The sequence below is a fragment of the Rhipicephalus sanguineus genome, chromosome 11, assembly GCF_013339695.2.
Source record: "Rhipicephalus sanguineus isolate Rsan-2018 chromosome 11, BIME_Rsan_1.4, whole genome shotgun sequence".
Taxonomy (NCBI): domain Eukaryota; kingdom Metazoa; phylum Arthropoda; class Arachnida; order Ixodida; family Ixodidae; genus Rhipicephalus; species Rhipicephalus sanguineus.
In genome coordinates this window covers 143985161-144004918 of record NC_051186.1, presented here as the reverse complement: position 1 = coordinate 144004918, position 19758 = coordinate 143985161, and the positions used below count along the sequence as shown (strand labels likewise).

At 51.0% G+C, this 19758-nt stretch overlaps 1 protein-coding gene across 3 annotated transcripts in view; it reads right to left on the bottom strand.

The window, feature by feature from the left end:
- LOC119375584 (glutaminyl-peptide cyclotransferase) overlaps positions 1–19758 on the bottom strand; it is a 354571-nt gene that overhangs the window by 223010 nt on the left and 111803 nt on the right. The gene's annotated exons all lie outside the window — the stretch shown is intronic.

Here is a 19758-nt window from a genome sequence, read left to right as displayed (position 1 = left end):
AGAAACGCGTCGATCGAGTGTGCCGGCCGGCTGTTGAGCCATCTCTTTTGGGGCCAGTCAGTCTCAGAGAGTGTCAGCGCCTCAGAATATGTGAGCGGCCTGTATTACGTTTCCTGTATTCTTGCGAGCGATTGGAAACACCCAGGTGTCCTGTCGTCGTGTAGAACCTGGAGGACTTCTGGTCTCAATCCTGAAGGCACCACGAGAAGGTACTTGGCTCCAAGTGCCGAGAAGTTCTTTTAGGGGCGAAGCTCCTTAAAGCGGCACCCGTTCGTCCCTCGTAGTCGTAGTGCGTAACCAGTCGTAACGCTAGCACCACATCTTGACCTCCAAGGTGGTGCCGGTGGGAGATTTTTCCTGTGCGTTGTTGAACAATAAAAAATTCGCAGCGTGCGCGTTAACTAAAAGCCGAATTCTTCTGTCTCTCATTCCCCATTAGCAGCCATTGGCATGTTCCAGTAGGAAACGTTAGTAGAAGTAGAAGTGTAAGTGTTAGCTAAAAGCCGACTTCTTCTGTCTCTCATTCCCATTAGCAGCCATTGTTTACCTCCAAGGTAGTGCCTGGTGAGATTTCTCCTGTGCGTGATTAAATAATAAAAAATTTTGTTCAAAACGCCGTTGATTGATGAAAATAAACCAACGAAATACGCCAAATGTTTTCTAAAAGCAAAACGAAAGAACGCCAGATGTTTTTAAAGCAAAACGAAAAGACGCCAGCTGCTTAACGAAAGACGCGAGATGTTTTCTAAAGCAATGGTTTTCTAAACAATGAAAATTCACAGCGTACATGTAAAATTAAAGTGAGCTGCAAGTCGTCATAACTCTCATCGAACCTTTAGTATAAACGCGCCCGATCTCACGTCGGTGATGATGTACTGGGCAGAATTCAAGGAAGATTCACGGTTTACCGATGAGCCTCCGCAGCTTCGCCCACTCATCATCATTCACTCCGTGGATATGCTGTGATTTTTTTTTTTTTGCGAACACCGTTTCGCAAGAAAAACGACGCCAGTGCTCGCTTGTATACTTTCAGGAACACGGCGGTGTAGCCCTCGAGGTATTCTATAAGGCGCCTGAGTTCCGCGTCGGCTCGTTGTCGTTCAGCGAAGTCGTCGGCGCTTATGGTTCCCAAGAATTAGATCCTGGTCGTCCTGCGGCGAAGCGTCGACGGGGAACGAGACAGGCAGTCGGCGTCGGAGTGTTTTCTTCCGGACTTGTAAACGACGGTAATGTCGATTCTTTAGGTCTGAGGCTCCACCTTGCGAGGCGACCCGAAGGGTCCTTCAAGTTAGCTAGCCAACACAAGGCGTGGTGGTCGCTCACAACTTTGAAGAGCCTGCCGTAAAGGTAGGGGCGAAACTTTGATGTAGCCCAAATGATGGCAAGGCACTCGTTCTCTGTTGTAGAATAGTTGGCTTCCGTCTTTGATAGCGTCCCGCTAGCATAACTGATGACCCATTGAAGTCTGTCAGTCCTCTGCACGAGAACGACGCCGGGTCCTACACTGCTTGCATCGGTGTGTACTTCCGTTTCGGCGTATTCGCCGAAATTTACAAGCAACGCAGGTGTCTGCAGGCGTCGTTTTACTTGTTGAAAGCTTCCTCTTGCGGCGTTTCCCACTTGAACTCGACGACGGTCCTGGTAAGGCTCGTAAGTGGCTCGGCGATGCGGGCAAGGTTTTTGACGAACCACCTGTATAGGGGCACAAGCCGTGAGATTCAAGCCTTCTTTTTAGCGGGCGGCGTAGATGTAGCGATGGCGGCTGTCACCTGCGGCTCGGGCGTACTCCGGATTTCCCTATCACGTGGCCCTAGAACAAGAGCTCCTTGTATGCAGAGCGGCACTTTTCTGGCTTCAGGGTGAGTCCGAAGCTCTTGATTGCTTGAAGTACAGCTTCAAGGCGCCGCAGGTGTTCGTCGAAGTTTGAGGCAAGCCCAACGACGTTCCTCTAAGTACACGAGGTAAGTCTGCCACTTCAAGCCAGCCAGTACTCTATCCATGACACGTTGGAAAGTCGCAGGTGCCGAGCAAAGAGCAAAGGGCATGACCTAGAACTCGAACAGGCCGCCTGAGGTTATGAAGGCAGTCTTTTCTCGGTTTCTTTCGTCGACTTCGATTTGCCAGTAGCCGGTCTTGAGGTCCATCGACAAAAAGTACTTCACTCTGTGTAATCGATCCAGTGCTTCGTCTATCTGGGGAAGAGGATACACGTCCTTCTTCGTGACTTTGTTCAGGCGACGACAATCGACGCAAAAACGTAAGTGCCATCCTTCTTCTTCACCAGCACCACAGGAGACGCCCACGGACTCTTGGACGGCTGGATGATGTCGTCGCGTAGCATTTCGTCGACTTGCTTCTATACGGCTTCGCATTCTGCTGTCGAAACTCGGTACGGGCTCTGACGGATTGGTCGGGCACTTTTTTCTGTTATGATACGATGTTTTGCGACTGGGGTCTGTCGGATTCTTGACGACGACTAGAAGCACACCTTGCATTTCAGGAACAGTGCTTCGAGCTGGTCTTCCTTGTGCTTCAGAAGGCTCCGATTAACGTCAAAATCTGCTTGGGGACCTCGATTCGTCGAAGGCGGTTCGGTAGCGTCGATGAGGGCAAACGCATTGCTGGCGTCCGCGATGTAGGCGACCGTCATACTCAGATGTATTCGTGGCTGAAGTTTCCCAGCATTATTTTAGCATCACGCAGCTCGGCAATGCCTCATGCGCCGCAAATCTGGCATGACACAGGTTGAAAGCGCAAAAGACGAAGACAGAGAAGAGGGTTGACACACACGAGCGCTGACTTACAACAGTATTTTATTCGGAACCAAGCAACCACATATATAGCCCAAAAGCCGTGACACATCACGTGTGCGCTGTCGGCACAAAATTCCTCTCACGACGCAAGGAACATAACTCTTTCCTAGAAAGAGCAATAGACGGTTGTGATACACATGCGTCACCTAATCTATCCATTAACTCCGCCTCAATAATCTCGCGGGTTAGCCGATTTCTATTTCTACTCACAACTGAACACTCGTCGTACGAGTCACACGTGGTCATAACAGTGCAAGATCTACAGTGCGCATTTAAAAACCCGCCTCTCACCTCAGATACGTTGTAACGATGCTCCCGGAGCCTATCATTAGGGGACCTGTCAAGTCTCCAGCGTCCAAGGGAAAAGTCCATGTCCTCGAACAAGTCAGGTTGCCCGATGACGTTCAACGTGTGCTCAGCTTGGGCCCGAAGTTCGCAGTCGAGTCGAGGAGGACAGCCCTGGAGCTCCTGACCTTTGTCAGACAGGTGTCTCAGCGTGCTTCTGTTGAGGACTCGGTGCGGTGTGTGTCGGACGGCGTAGACGCTTCATACCGGTACAAAGTTCCTGTTCCGAAGGTACCTGTTAAGCGTACCCTGTCTTTTTTGAAGGGCAACAATCTGTGCGTTTTACCGGCCGACAAAAAGGGGGGTTTTGCTGTGCTATCAAAAGGCTTATTCGAAGTAAACGCCTTAGAAGCCGTAAAAAGCGCCTTTGTTTCTCGCCGCGGCCTTTCAGTTGCTAAGCAAAAGGCAAAGGCAAAAAGACTGTGTAAAAGGCTCAGATTAGACAGTGTCCTCAAAGGTATAGACGTGAGCAAGCGCGGCTGTCTCGAAGTGTTCTTCAGCGTCAAAACACATAAGATTGACACTCCTTTCAGGGCCATCGTCTCTGAGAATGGTACGTGACAGAAATCTATTGCCCTATTTTTGCAGAAATCGCTAAACTTGCTCCCCATTGATAACCCCTTCCTTGTAAAGAATTCTGGTAGTGTCATAGATTACCTGAGGTCGTCTTCGAACGAGAACCTAGGTGCATTCTCTATAGATATAAAGGATCTATTTTATTCTTCACCCCAGTCTTGCTTGCTTTCCTGCGTACAGAATTGTATTGACAGGTTCGGAAGTGTTGCTTTTATGAATGAGACTGGCACGTCACGTGGTGGATTCTTGGAAATGCTCCAGTTTTACCTTTTGTCTACCTTTATTCAGTGGGGAGACCTGCCATACATACAGAAAGAGGGGATATGCATTGGCTCCTGCATTGCTCCTATTTTAAGCGATTTGTTTTTAGCTGAACTGGACAGAAACCTTAGTGGTCGCCTTCATGACTTTAGCATCACAAGAACGTTCCGGTATGTGGATGATTTTTTTAATTTTTCCCGATTGCAATTCTGGCGGTTTCGAGACGCTAGCAACTAGCGAACTTACCTTTTTTCGTCATGGATTATCACCCCTAGTTTTAACTCATGAGTTACCATCTAACAGAAGCTTACGCTTTCTTGACATCAATCTTTTATTATGCGACCAACGTGTTTACTGGAAATTTGAGCCGCGCGCGAATAAACCGTTGCTCCCGTATACTTCGGCACACTAGAAGCTGGTAAAAAGGGGTATTGCGAATTTATGTCTGCCCAATGCTTTGCGTAGGTCTTCCCCCGAGCTCATTAGTGACAGTTTCTATAAGCAGGTTCTTCGCCTCAGGGATGCGGGATATCCCTCGCATGTACTCGTTAGCGTTGCTGAAGACCTTCTGAACCGTATGGCACCGAAAAGAACCATTTCTCCGCCTTCCAAAAGTAAAGTAGCAGTTATTCCGTACATTCACGGGTTTTCACACCGTCTAAAACGTATCGGTGAACGTGCAAGCGTTAGAGTTGTTTTTTCTGCGCCAGATAAACTGCGATCTTTGTGCAGATTGACCAGCGTGTGTACCCCCAAGAATAGTGAGTGTGATAAGAAGCATAAAACTTCTTTCGTTGACTGCGCAAAAGGCACAGTTTATAAACTGCCTTTGACTTGCGGTAGCTATTACGTTGGCCAAAGTGGACGATGCCTTAATGATAGGCTCCGGGAGCATCGTTACAACGTATCCGAGATGAGAGGCAGGTTTTTAGATGCGCACCGTAGATCTTGCACTGTTATGACCACGTGTGACCCGTCTTACGACGAGTGTTCAGTTGTGAGTAGAAATAGAAATGGGCTAACCCGCGAGATTATTGAGGCGGAGTTAATTGATAGATTAGGTGACGCATGTGTATCACAACCGTATATTGCTCTTTCTAATAATAATATCTGGGGTTTAACGTCCCAAAACCACGATATGATTATGAGAGACGCCGTAGTGGAGGGCTCCGGAAATTTCGACCACCTGTGGTTCTTTAATGTGCACCTAAATCTAAGTACACGGGCCTCAAACATTTTCGCCTCCATCGAAAATGCAGCCGCCGCGGCCGGGATTCGATCCCGCGACCTTCGGGTCAGCAGTCGAGCGCCATAACCACTGGACCACCGTGGCGGGGCTATATTGCTCTTTCTAGGAAAGAGTTATGTTCCTTGCGTGGTGAGATGAATTTTGTGCCGACAGCGCACACGTCATGTGTCACGGCTTTTGAGCTATATATGTGGTTGCTTGGTTCCGAATAAAATACTGTTGTAAGTCAGCGCTCGTGTGTGTGTCAAGCCTCTTCTCTGTCTTCGTCTTTTGCGCTTTCAACCTGTGTCATGCCAAACCGACAAGCCCAAACAGCTACCCTAGCAAATCTGGCGGTTCAGAAGCAGGTGCTGGTCGCCCTCGGTGACACCTTCGAAGTCTGTAGGTTTTTCGGTGCCGACGGAAATGATGACGCTGGAGAAAGGCGGAACGGTGACTGGCTCTTCTATCACATTTAAAGCAAGGTGACTGATTTTAAGACGAGAGCTTTCAATGTCTAATACTCGCGGTGTCCGTCCATCCATCCGTGCCCTGGAACGGTGCCAGCTGTGGCCTCTCCTCCTCACTCTCTCTTAGCAGTTACGTGATGGCACAGCGGTGCATAGCAACAGTTGTGCGTTGCTCCTTCCAAAGCGCGTTGCGCAACGCGGCGGCGGCGCCCAGTGGCGGCGTCCATCCGTCAACGCGAAACAGTTGCGCGTTGCCCCTTTCAACGCGCGTTGCGCAACATGGCGGCGGCGTCCGTCCGTGCCCCCTGACACTCTCTCAGCAATCACCTGATGGCACAGGGGTTGCCGCGGCAACACTCCTTCGTCACACGTCTCGTTGCAGCAGTCGAGTTAGTCGGATGGCTCCCAAGCGGCCCGGTGATGATTCGACGGCAAGCGGTTCGGAGAGGCGCATCAAGAATGTGGATTCCCCCGATACCATGGCATGGTCAGTCGAATGGCCACAGGCTTTCGCCGAACACACTTTCGCAGCTCTTCGCGCACTATGGCCCTTATAGGCTCGCGCAGATCGTCCGAGCAGAGTGATTGAACGTATACAGAGTAACGCGGGCTTGGTACATACTGAAACAGCGCTACAACGGGACAAAGAAAGAAAGAAGGGACAGGACAGGATTGAACGTCCGCGTACGCTGGCGTCGAGCGGCGATTGAATTGCTGGGTGCGCATCTCCAGCGTCTTTTCAATCGTCGTCGCTCCGGAGACGAATTCCTGGACACTGCTCGGTGGGTTCCGCATCAGTCCCGCGAAGAGCCCCTGCCTTACTCCTCGCATGAGGAACCAAACTTTCTTGTCTTATGTATTTATTTATTTACTTATTGATACCTCAGGCCAATATGCTGGCCCATGCAGGAGGGGCACTACAATGACAAAATAACTGCAAGATTAGAAAATGCAAGAAAAAGGGAGAAAACATAAAGATTACAAGAAAATGATGCGACCTACTGGCATATTGCAGAAGACAAAATGCTTGCTTAGCACAAAAGACGAAATGACAGTTTAGTGAAAACCTCTGTGCAAATAACAGCAGGAAACTGAAACGAGACACACAAAATACAAGAAATGAAAGAAAAAACGCACAGATGAAATCACACTTTCATGAAAAAGAACGCTCTCCAAACAATAGCAGGGCACTGAGCACAGCAAAGAATTCATATTAAAATGAGAACGAAAGTTTCAAGAACTGCTCAAGTTTACGCTCGATTTTGGGGGAAATGATTTTCTTACTGTTTTGCAAAGTTCCTTGATTGTATGACATGAAGTGGGAGAGCATTCTATTCGGTTATGGTGCGCGAGAAAAACTGTTCATGTGAGATTTAGTCTGGGCAAATATTGGCGCAAGGGAAAAGTTGTGTCTATGTTTAGTTGTTGTTTTTAGAGGTGTTACATAGTGGGGGGCAATTCAAGACCAGTTTCCCCTTTTATGATGCTGTGTAAGAACTGCAGACGACAAAGTTTACGCCGATCTTCCAGTGAACTTATATTATCGGTAAGCATTAATAATCGTTGGGGAATCTCTTTTATATTTTCCAAAGATAAATCTAAGGGCCTTCCTTTGCAAGCGCTCCAAACTCATAATGTCCTTCTTCGTACAGGGATCCCATACACCGCCGCATATTCATGTTTTGAACGCACGAATGCGTGATATGCTAAAACTTTGGTACTTACTGCATCATATCTGCTTGTGCGCGCCTTTATCTTTCGTTTTGAGCACAAACGTGCCGGTGTTTCATTTTCTACTATCTTGCTTCCCTTTCTTTTCACCTAACCTTCTCGACCAGTGTGGCCTTAAATACGAAGCAATAAAGCGATTAGGGGTTCTTTTCCTTCCGCAATGACTGATACAAGGTGTCAGAAGTGGGCGTCTCCTTGAACCATCGCACCGGCCCTGACCACTGTGGAACCACCATGGAAAGCCTCAAGCCACCAGAGCCACTACGCATAGCCGGAGACGGTGGGGAAAGTTGGAAGCTTTTCAGACAGCTATTTGAACTGTTCCTGAAGGCGACAGAATGCACCAGCAAGGTACGAACCGAATCGGCAAAAACAGCTTTGTTCCTGAGTGTGGCCGGCGAGGACGCCATCGAGATTTTCAACAATTTTATATCTGCCGAGGAAGAAGACAAAGAAGACTACACCACAGTCGCCACCAAGTTTGAAGAATAAGTCTGCCAGATGAAATGGTTCGAGAGCAGATAGTATTTGGCCTGAACACGGCAAAGCTGGGGGAAAAGCTGCTGAGAGAGAAGAATTTAACCCTCGGGAAAGCAATCGCTACGTGCAAAGGAGCCTAGACCTCTGCGCGCCAAAGTACATTGTGGTGAAGAGAAAGTGACACTCAAGTTGAAGCTGTCACTTCGAGCCGGGCATGGCGCCCACCTCAACAGGGTACCGGGTGTTCCAGGTGTGGAATATCGCATGCCCCTCGGCGGTGCCCAGCCTTCGGAAAAATTTGTACGTGCAGCGCACTCAACCACTTCGTCGTATGTTGCAGATCAAGCACTCGGGTCGCGTAAGTACAGCACGAAGATGACTTTGACGTTCTCGACGTCTCAATCAGCGCAGTCGACACGGAGCGTGACTGGGTCGTCAAAGCGACGATCATGAAAAAAAGAGTGTTCTATGAAAGCTGACACGGGATCCCAAGTGAACCTAATACCGCTATGAATGTGCAAAAAACTGAACGTCGGACCCCTCAAGACTAGTATGGCAACTCTGCGCTCATACAATGGGGGCATCATAAAGCACTGCGCCACAGTGTCTCTACCTGTCCTCATTGGCGACAGAAAAATCTGCGCAAACTTCTTCGTGGTAAAGAAGGATTACCTGGGATTAAATACAAGCCTTGGGCTATTCCATCAAGAAGTCGGCACCGTAGCAGCATGCACTGTTAACGAAGTTAACGAATTTCCACAGGTTTTCCAGGGAACTGGTCGCATCAACCGCGAGTACAAGGCAGTGCTGCAAGAAGACGCTGTCCCCCCTATCGAGCCGGCGCGAAGGGTTCCCTTGGCGTTGCAGCAGCCACTTCGGGAGGAGTTGACGCGCATGGAGCAAGAGCACATCATTCAAAAAGTCAGCGAGCCAACGGACTGGGTAAGCCCTCTCGTTATTGTGCGGAAAAAAAGATGGCAGACTACGCGTTTCCATGGGCCCGAGAACAATCAATTCATCACTCAAGATGGAACATTATCAAATGCCCCGTCGAGAAGATATTGAGGCTGAGCTGGCAGGCCCGAAATATTTCTCTCGGCTGGACGCCAATGCCGGCTTCCATCACATTCCGCTAGACAAGCATTCATAAAAAATATGCACGTTTGCAACACCATTTGGTCGCTCATGGTGGGAATCGTTGCGCATTCAATCGGACGAACACAGGAAGGAAGGACAGAGTAAACGGAAAGGGGTCCTTCCTTCCTGTGTTCGTCCGATTGAATGCGCAACGATTCCCACCACGAACATGCACCAACTCGCCCAGCAAGAAGTTCTTCTAAAATATTTGGTCGCTACCGCTTCCTCCGGCTGCCGTTCGGCATCTCGTCGGCTAGCTATGTATTTCAGAAGGCACTAAGCGAAGTATTCGAGGGCATGCCATGCGTACGCGTGTATGTGGATGACGTGCTAATTTGGGGAAGTGACAAGGAGGAGCATGACATACGTCTTCGTAGCGCGCTCAGAGCGGCACAATCCGCAGGCTTGACGTTCAACGCACAAAAATGCAAGTTCGGAGTGCAAGAAATAGAATTTCTGGGCGATATCATCAGCGACAAAGGAATCGGCCCAAATCCAGCCTTAGTCGCCAGTTTAGTGCAGATGCCAAGGCCCGATAGCAAGCTCGCAGTACAAAGGTTGCTGGGCGTGGTAAATTTTATTTCAGTAAATACTTGCCATCGCTAGCCCAGAAAACAGCTGCTTTGCGATCCCTTATCAAGCAAGACGTAGTGTTTGAACAGACACACAAACATGATGATGACTGGAGGGACATATGCAAAGCACTAGGCAAAAAACCGCTACTTACCGTTTTCGACCCATGCAAGCAAACTAAGGGACTATACACGCGCTATCCGCACACCCGCTCCGCACGTGGCGGGAGACCTGCCGCCCGCAAACGGAGGAGGAAAAACCGGAACGACGCCAATCGTCGCTCACGGGGTACCGGTTCTTCCTCCTCCGTTTGCGGGCGGCAGGTGTCCCGCCACGTGCGGAGCGGGTGTGCGGATAGCGCGTGTATAGTCCCTAAGGTAGCCTCAGACGCCTCCCAGAACGGTATTGGAGCCGCCCTTTTGCAGAGTTACGAAGACGGTTGGAGGCCAGTAGCTTACGCGTCAAGAGTTCTGACCGACAGAGAGCAACGCTATTCCCAGATAGGAAAAGAGGCTCTTGGTCTGGTATTTGGTTCGTAAACTAGAAGCAGCGCGAAAAAAAACGACGACAAAAATAGGAACACACACAAAAGGTTGGTTGTGAGAATAAAGTTCACTAGGGTAGCTGTTTGGGCTTGTTGGTTTGGCATGACACAGGTTGAAAGCGCAAAAGACGAAGACAGAGAAGAGGCTTGACACACACGAGCGCTCGTGTGTGTCAGCGTGTGTGTGGTGTGTGGCAGCGCTCGTGTGTGTCAAGCCTCTTCTCTGTCTTCGTCTTTTGCGCTTTCAACCTGTGTGGTTGTGAGAAGTTCTCTCATTTTACATACGGTCGTCCACTGCTACTTGAAAGCGACCACAAGCCACTCATTGATATTTCCAAGAAGCCAATTGCCGATATGCCGCCTAGGGTACAACGTTTCTTTAAGACTTCTGAAGTATGATTACAACTTGATGTTTGTTCCCGCAAAACAGATGGAGCTGCCGGACACGCTGTCAAGAGCACCGGGCGCAGCTGACCTGACGGCCGTGGACAATGGCGACGTCGAAGTTCACGCTGCCAGTATCGTGGTAGCACTCGCCAGTGAAAAGACTGCAGCTCTAATAGCGCGTGCGACTGCCTCGGACGCGTACCTTCAGGCTGTCCTCCAGCAGATTATGGAAGGAAAACCCGTCACAGGCCAGCTTAAACCCGTGGCTTCTGAGCTCTAAGTAATCAAGGGCATATTATTGAAAGAGGCAAAGGTAGTGATCACTACATGCATAAGGCCTGAAATCCTAAAGCGTGTACATGAGGGTTATCTCGGTACAATTAAGTGCAAATCAAGAGCAAGACGGCTGATATACTAGCCAGGTCTCGACACTGATCTTGAAGCTCTGATTGAAAAATGCCCAGTGTGTAGAAAGCATGCATACAGTCAACCGTCCGAGCCGTTAATGCGTCCAACGCGGACATGCGCATGGTTTCGAACTGGAGTCGACATATTCCAGTACGCAGGAAGTTACTACCTGTGTGCTTACGATGCGACGTCTAACTTTTCAGAAGTAGAGTTGCTGCACGGAACCACGGCCCCTGCGGTCATCGATAAGCTCAGGGCAACTTTTTCAAGATATGGAATTCCCGTCGAAGTATGCACGGATAACGGGCCCCAGTTTTCCAGTCGCGAATTCGCTCAGTTCTCAAAAGCGTAACACTTCCATCACATCGCGTCAAATGCGCACTTCCGAAGGTCAAACGGTCTAGCTGACAAAGGAGTTCAAATCGTCAAACGAATTCTAAAGAAAACTTCGGAGGCTAACGAGCACTTCTGGCTTGGTATTCTGGCTTACAAGGCAAGTGCCCTGGAGGACGGTCGGTCCCCCGAAGAGCTGCTTCGAGGACGCTGCCTGCGGACCCCACTGCCCGACTTTCGGAAACAGTCAAAAGTGGCGGTGAAGAACAAGCAGACAAGCATCGATCGTCCATCTCTCTCGCCTCTTCAAAAGGATGATCTGGTGCACATAAAGAACCGTTCGTGGTCACGAAAAGGCACAGCAGGGCCGCGGTCCTATTTTGTCAAGACGGGAGACAACAGCATGGTACGGCGAAACCACCAACTTTTGCTCAAGACGAAAGGGTATCTGCACCACGAACCATCCGAAGATGAAATGAGCGACAACTCTGACGAGGAGGCAAACACATCTCGTGAAGCACACCCTCCATCAGCGAACGTGGCACCGCCATCAGCGAACATGGTACCGCCGTCAGCGAACGTGGCACCGCAAACGACAGCATCGCGGCAACCTTCGCCAATCTTAAGAAGATCGCAGCGGCAAGTTAGGCCACCCGAACGCTTAGGCTACACGCGAAACTTTCAACATATAAGCTAGTGACTGTGAAGTGTTCCTTAAAGCAAACTATTTGTCAACGAGAGGGATGTATCATATCTGCTTGTGCGCGCCTTTATCTTTCGTTTTCAGCACAAACGTGCCAGTGTTTCATTTTCTACTATCTTGCTTCCCTTTCTTTTCACACTAACCTTCTCGTCCAGTGTGGCTTTAAATACGATGCAATAAGGCGTATTTATTCTTGATCATGAACCAACTCGCCCAAGCAGCCGTTTTAGCAATAAAGCGATTAGGGGTTCTTTTCCTCAGCCCGACCTTGCGTCCTTGATTCGGTCAGCCGCCATGACTGATACACTTACCGGTGCTTTTGTAAGTTTCCTTTTCAAAAACCACAATTTGCGCAAGGCTGCAGCTCATATAAGGGATATATGGTCTGACCAAGTAAGTCTGTTATTAAATGTGGCACTTAAGTATATGTACTTGTCAACATCTGTTATTATCGTGTCGTTTAGAACGTAAAAAAAAATGCGCTAGGTTCCTGTTTTCGTTTTCCTCGCAGCAAGACTGTTTTTGTAATTTATTTCCATACCCCAAAGTTTACACCAATCTGAAATTGCTATTACTGAATTCTGCAAGCATTGGTGATCGTTTTGTAAGGCTACTTTTAAAAAAATGACACAGTCATCAGCAAATAAATTTACATGCACGCCATGAGGATTTTTTTCTATTAGATCATTTATATTGATCAAGACTAAGAGTGGTTCCAATACGCTGCCTTACGGCACGACCGAGGTTACGTGGCGCGCACCGGACGAACATTTGAGAATTTCTACAAAATGCTGCCTGTGCCGAAGCTATGCCTGGATCCATGATATTGCCACGCCCACTTCTTGTTTTATTTTGATCTATTCGGGTTTGACCAGCAAGGACGGTTATCAACGCTCGACGCTGTCCGCGAAGCAGTGTTCGAGAAGCTTCCAGGTTGTAGTAGATCGTTTTGCTAAGATTGCGCGCCGCACGCGAATGTTCCAGCTTTGTCTAGAGATAACGCCGCCACCAGCGATATCGCTGGAAAGTTCGATAGCGCCTGTATAAAAGCCGACGCGCTTGACCACTTGTCAGTTGATCGACGGTCGACGCTCTGTTCGCCGCTATCAGTTTATTGCTGTAGCTGGAGTTTCATTTTCCCGGCCACAAGTTCGGCCTAATAAAGAGTTTCATCTCGGACGTGCTGACTGCTGTCTTCGTCGACGTCACGACCACGTGACATCTGGTGGAGGTGCTGTTCCTTCATGATCCGGACGCCCCCGTCAAGCCATGAACCCAGCCCCCAGCGCGGAGAAGACATCGACGCCAACCACGACCAGCGAGCTAGCCGTAGGCAACAAGGCCTAGCACCGGAGTACGGGCCTCTACCCGACAACACTCGGAACAGAAAGGCCAGGACCACGACTGCTGCAACAATGACAGACACTGCGCCACCGCCCGCGATCGTGATACAGCAGCCAAGGGAGCCGCCGATCTTTCGGGGATCATCATGTGAGGACCCAGAAACGTGGCTCGAGTCGTACGAGAGGACTGCGGCCTTCAACAGCTGGGACCTCAGCGACAAGTTACGCTACGTGTACTTCGCTTTGGAAGACAGCGCCAGGACGTGGTTCGAGAACAGGGAGTCTACGCTGATAACGTGGGACATCTTCCGGACCAGCTTCCTCGCAGCGTTCACAAGCGTCGTGCAAAAAGAAAGGGCCGCCGCTTTACTGGAGACACGTGTCCAGCTCCTGAATGAAAAAGTGACAATCTTCGCGGAAGAAATGGCCAGACTCTTCCGACACACCGACCGTAACATGACCGAGGAGAAGGTCCGTTTCCTCATGCGAGGAGTAAGGCAAGAGCTCTTCGCTGGGCTCATGCGGCACCCACCCAAGACAGTCCAGGAATTTGGCCACAACAATCGAGAGCACGTTGGAAATGCGCACCCGTCAATACAACCGCCGCTTGACCCAAGATAGCACAGCGGTTCAAGCTATCGGCTCCGACGATCTGCGCGAGACCATAAGGGCCGTAGTGCGCGAAGAACTTCGTCGAATGTTCCCGTCGTGCCAGGCTCAAGATGCCTCGATCGCAGACATCGTCCGACAGGAAATCCAGCAGTCCCTGGGCGTGCCTGAGTCAGCGCAGCCGCAGCTGCAAGCAGTGAGCTATGCGGCTGCAGCCCGACGCAACGCCCCCCCTCCTCGACCACGCGAAGACGCCTCGCCGCCCCTGCAGTTCCGCCGCGAGGCACCAGCGACGTCATACCGCCCGCCAGCCGGCCAGCGATACACGCCGAGGAAGACCGACGTTTGGCGCGCCCCTGATAACCGGCCGCTCTGCTACCACTGCAGGGAGCCCGGCCACACGTACCGCCGATGCCAGTACCGACAGATGGGGCTACGCGGATTCGCCCTTAACGCGCCGCGCCCGCAGCCAGGCGAACGGCCTTGCGACATCGATGACTACCTCACCGGAACACAGTGGCAAGAACGACGACCTTCCCGCTCGCCGTCGCCCGGCCGCTACATGTCACCGCACCGCCGGCAGTACACTGGCCCAAACCGGGGCCGGTCGCCTAGCCCGTATCCGGAAAACTAAGGGCAGCAACCGATGGAGGTGCGGTTGCTGTACGACGAACTACCGAAGATCCTCCGCCGCCGACGACAACGCCGCAACAGAATCTAAAGAACACGCCGCAAGCCGAACGAAGCCCTGACGTCGAAACTTCACGGCCCGAGGAAGACCTGACGACGCAACGTCGAAGCAGTGGAACAAACCGACGCAGCCGTCACCCGACGCCGCGACCCAACCGCAACGCAAGACGACGAACTAGCGACCTCGACGTTCTCATTGACGGCCACAACGTCACCGCTCTCGTCGACACTGGAGCCGACTATTGCGTCATCAGTGGGCCTTTCGCCACGAAGTTGAATAAAGTTAAGACTGCTTGGGAAGGCCCCGAAATCCGTACCGCTGGAGGCCATCTAATAACGTCGTCTGGAGTCTGCACAGCAAGAGTAACAATCAATAATCGCACGTATCCTGCGAGCTTCGTAATCTTGCAACATTGCTCCAGGGACGTCATACTTGGCATGGATTTCTTAAACGATCACGGCGCCGTCATCGACTTAAGAACCAAGTCGATAACCCTATCGTCGGAAAAAACCACACCGCCGGATACGAATCCATGTCACCATGCCCCGAACGTGCTCGAGGATCAAGTTACCATCCCGCCTCGCTCCAGCGTCATAATTCCCGTCAGCACCAAAAAAGCTGAAGACATCGAAGGTGTCATCGAGAGCGATCAGCGTTTGCTACTAGACCGTGACATTTGCGTCGCAAGGGGCATTGCTCGGTTACATGAAGGAAAAGGAAGCGTGATGCTAACGAACTTCAGCCAGGAATACAGACACCTAAGCAGGGGCACGACAATTGCATACATCGAAGAAATCTTGGCCGTCAGCGATGCGTTTGCCTTTTCAGATTCTGACGAAGCTACGACGACTACCCCAATACCTGAGCCACCCTTCGACGTAAACCCAAGTCTTCCCGCTCGCCAACAGCAACACCTTCGATGCCTTCTGCAGAAAAACAAGGACTGTTTCTCGTCGTCATCGCGGGTCCGACAAACGCCCCTTGCTAAGCACCGCATTATAAAAGAAGAAAATGCTCGACCACTCCGTCAGAGTCCCTACCGGGTTTCGACGCGGGAACGGGAGGCCGTGAAGAAACAGGTCGACGAAATGACACGCGACGACATCATCCAGCCGTCGCAGAGTCCGTGGGCATCCCCCGTGGTGCTAGTGAAGAAGGATGGGTTTCTCCGTTTTTGCGTCGATTATCGTCGCCTGAACAAAGTCACGAAGAAGGACGTGTATCCCCTTCCCCGGATAGACGACACTCTGGATCGATTACACAACGCAAAGTACTTTTCGTCGTTGGACCTCAAGACCGGTTATTGGCAAATAGAAGTCGACGAGAGAGACCGAAAAAAGACTGCCTTTATAACACCAGACGTCCTGTTTGAGTTCAAGGTCATGCCTTTTGGTCTTTGCTCGGCACCTGCGACTTTTCAACGGGTTATGGATACAGTACTGGCCGGCTTGAAGTGGCAGACGTGCCTCGTGTACTTGGACGACGTCGTTGTGTTTTCCTCAAACTTCGACGAACACATTCGGCGCCTTGAAGCTGTACTTCAAGCAATCAAGACCTCCGGACGCACTCTGAAGCCTGAAAAGTGCCACTTCGCGTACGAGGAGCTCTTGTTCTTGGGTCATGTGATCCGCAAGGACGGTGTTCGCCCGGACCCGCGGAAAACAGCTGCCATCGCTGACTTCCCGACGCCCACCGACAAGAAGGCCGTACGCCGTTTCTCGGCTTGTGCGCCTATTACAGACGTTTCGTCAAAGAATTTTCACGGATCGCCGAGCCACTGACGCAACTCACGAAGGCCGACATCGAATTCAGGTGGGAACCGTCGCAAGTTCAGGCATTTCAAGAACTGAAACGACGCCTGCAGACGCCTCCGATACTCGCGCATTTCGATGAGCACGCCGATACGGAAATCCACACCGACGCAAGCAGCGTAGGACTCGGCGCCATCCTTGTGCAGAAGACCGACGGATTGGAAAGGGTCATCAGTTATGCTAGCCGGTCGCTATCAAAGGCAGAAATCAACTATTCCACAACAGAAAAGGAGTGTCTGGCCATCATCTGGGCTACATCGAAGTTTCGCCCCTACATCTACGGCCAGCCCTTCAAAGTTGTGAGCGACCACCACGCCTTGTGTTGGCTAGCCAACTTGAAGGACCCTTCAGGTCGCCTCGCACGGTGGAGCCTAAGACTTCAAGAATTCAACATTACCGTCGTTTACAACTCCGGAAGAAAACACTCCGACGCCGACTGCTTGTCTCGTGCCCCCGTCGACGCACCGCCGCAGGACGACCACGATGATGACTGCTTCTTGGGAACCATAAGTGCCGACGATTTCGCTGAACGACAGCAAGCCGACCCGGAACTCAGGGGCCTTGTGGAATACCTCAAGGGCAGGACCGCCGTTGTTCCAAAAGTATTTAGGCGGGGATTGGCGTCATTTCTCTTGAAAAACGACGTCCTCGTAAAGAAGAACTTCTCTCCGGCCCGGGCCGACTACCTCATCGTTGTACCTTCGGCACTGCGACCAGAGGTTCTGCAGGCCCTGCACGACGACCCGACGGCTGGCCACCTCGGCTTTTCCCGCACGCTCGCGAGGATACAGGAAAAATACTACTGGCCACGCCTTCCTGCCGACGTCGCCCACTAAGTTAAAACTTGCCGAGATTGCCAGCAACGGAAGACACCGCCGACTAGGCCAGCGGGACTTATGCAGCCAAGTGAACCACCTCACCGGCCGTTCCAGCAAATCGGGATGGACCTACTGGGGCCGTTCCCGAGGTCGACCTCCGGCAACAAGTGGATCGTCGTAGCAACTGACTACCTCACCCGCTACGCCGAGACAAAGGCCTTGCCCAAAGGCAGTGCCGCCGAGGTAGCCAAGTTCTTCGTGGAGAACATCGTCTTGCGTCATGGCGCCCCAGATGTCCTCATCACAGACAGAGGTACCGCCTTTACTGCGGACCTAACTCAGGCGATCTTCAAGTACAGCGAGACGAGCCACCGCCGCACCACCGCCTACCACCCACAGACCAATGGCCTCACCGAGCGTCTAAATAAGACCATCGCCGACATGCTGGCCATGTACGTCGACGTTGAGCACAAGACGTGGGACGCCGTCCTTCCGTACGTGACCTTCGCTTACAACACCGCCGTCCAAGAAACGACGCAGATGACGCCGTACATGTTGGTCTACGGAAGCCCGGCGACGACGCTCGACGGCATGCTACCGAACGTCGCCGACGAAGAAATCCTCGACGCCGCCGCTTACTTACAACGTGCCGAAGAAGCTCGACAGCTCGCCCGCCGGCGCATCAAGACCCAGCAGTACACCGACAGCCGTCGCTACAATCTTCGACGACGGTTCGTGGAATAGCAGCCCGGCGACCGTGTTTCGGTCTGGACGCCGATACGCCGACGTGGGCTTAGCGAAAACTCCTTCGGCGATACTTCGGACCATACAAGGTTCTTCGACGTCTCGGCGCTCTTGACTACGAGGTCATCCCGGACGGCATTACAAACTCCCAGCGACGCCGCGCACGACCTGAAGTCATCCATGTCGTGCGCCTTAAGCCGTTTTTTGCGCGTTAGCGAACCTAGGGACTCTTTTTCCTTTGTTATTGTAATTTATTTATGTATGCACTTGTTTTTTTTTTCTTCTCTTCTTTGTTCTTTCACAAGCATCGGGACGATGCTTTTTCAGAGGGGGGCAATGCCATGCCCACTTGTTTTATTTTGATCTATTCGGGTTTGACCAGGAAGGACGGTTATCAACGCTCGATGCTGTCCGCGAAGCAGTGTTCGAGAAGCTTCCCGATTGTAGTAGATCGTTTTGTTAAGATTGCGCGCCGCACGCGAATGTTCCAGCTTTGTCTAGAGATAACGCCGCCACCAGCGATATCGCTGGAAAGTTCGATAGCGCCTGTATAAAAGCCGACGCGCTTGACCACTTGTCAGTTGATCGACGGTCGACGCTCTGTTCGCCGCTATCAGTTTATTGCTGTAGCTGGAGTTTCATTTTCCCGGCCACAAGTTCGGCCTAATAAAGAGTTTCATCTCGGACGTGCTGACTGCTGCCTTCGTCGACGTCACGACCACGTGACAATATAATGTTTGAAGGGAGACCAATGCACTCGAGCTCGTAGATTAATTTTCCGTGGGGCACCTTAATTACTGAATGCTTTACTAAAATCGAAAAAGAGTATGTCAACTTGTCCGGACGAGTCAATTACCTCGGAGGTTTCATGAACAACAAACACAAGCTGAGTTGTAGTCGATAACTCATTTTGGAATCCATGACGTAGTGAGGATAGGACATCGTGGTCACTCAAGTACTGACAAATAAAACCTGATACAATGTGTTCTAATAATTCACTGCAAGTACTTGTAATAGAAAGGGGACGATAATTTGACACTGTAAGGTGATCCCTCTTTTTATAAATTGGCACAACTCTGGCCTTACGCCAGTCAGATGGAATATCCTTCAAGTGTAATGATAATTCAAAAAATTCTGTTAAGAAGACATATCTGTTCCGCATACCGTCGTAAAACAACATTCGGAATCCTATGACGACCTGTAAGTTTGCGTACCTACGTAAAGATGAAGGAGCCTTCTCGTGAAATCGTAATGTCGTGTACGAAACACTTACTTGCACTGCATGGTTCATAACCGTCTAGATCAGATGCTTACTAAAGATGCATTCCGGCATTTCGGGGCCTGGGTGGCAGAGGAGTCTAGTCATCGTTTCCGCGAAGATTGTCACGCTTCCGATCGGGAGCTGCACCCGCGTATCCAGGAAAGCGGCGGACCTTTCCTTTCGCACGACGTTTGTGAACGCTGCGAGGAAGTTGGTCCGGAAGATGTCCCACGTTGTCAAGATGTCCCACGTTGACTTCCTGTTCTGGAACCTGGTCCTGGCGCTGTCTTGCAACGCGAAGTACACACAGCGCAACTTATCGTTGATGTCCCAGTTGTTGAAGGCCGCAGTCCTCTCGTACGACTCGAGCCGCGTTTCTGGATCCTCACATGATGATCGCCAAAGGATCGGCGGCTCTCTTGGCTGCTGCATCACGATCGCGGGCGGTGGCGCAGTGGCTGTCATCGTTGTCACAGTCGTGGTCATGGCCTT